The sequence below is a fragment of the Mastomys coucha genome, unplaced genomic scaffold, assembly GCF_008632895.1.
Source record: "Mastomys coucha isolate ucsf_1 unplaced genomic scaffold, UCSF_Mcou_1 pScaffold6, whole genome shotgun sequence".
NCBI lineage: Eukaryota > Metazoa > Chordata > Mammalia > Rodentia > Muridae > Mastomys > Mastomys coucha.
Window position 1 is genome coordinate 15,327,043 of NW_022196912.1, and position 764 is coordinate 15,327,806.

Genomic DNA, 764 nt, shown 5'->3' on the forward strand with positions numbered 1-764 from the left:
AGTCTCACTCTTTGTTGTTCTCTTTCCTACAAGCCACCTCCCAAGTTAATTGTCTATGTCTCCCGTGGATATATAAATACTTGTGAAATATATAAGCTGTTCTGAAAAGCATATTATAGTGTAAAAACATGAAGTAAACAATACTACTAAAAGAGATACTGAGATAAAAGAAGCAAGATTTCAAGACCCTTATGTTGTACACAGCAAGACACTGTCACAAACAAGCTGAAAGTGTATATAGATTGTACAATATTGGACCTATTTCTCCAATTACCAAATTAAAGAGACCATTGGATGACAATCAACAAATTTCTAATTCCTCATATTATTGGATTTCAATCGATTAGGATATGTTCGTACATTAATTTTCATATTAAGATATTAAGAAAAGGTAATTGTCACTTCCTGCTGTTTTTGTTGTTAAGAGGTGGAATTAGATTTGTGTGGATTTGTTGAAAGATTATTTTCTTATTCTAGGGTGTAGTTTTGCTCTTTATGTTGATGTTTTCCATCCATTATCCTTTGTAGGGCTGGATTTGTGGAAAGATATTGTGTAAATTTTGTTTTGTCATGGAATATCTTGTTTTCTCCATCTATGGTAATTGAGACTTTTTCTGGGTATAGTAACCTGGGCTGGCTTTTGTGTTCTTATAGGGTCTGTATGACATCTGCCCAGGATCATCTAGCTTTTGTAGACTCTGGTGAGAAGTCTGGTGTAATTCTGATAGGCCTGCCGTTATATGTTACTTGACCTTTTTCCCTTA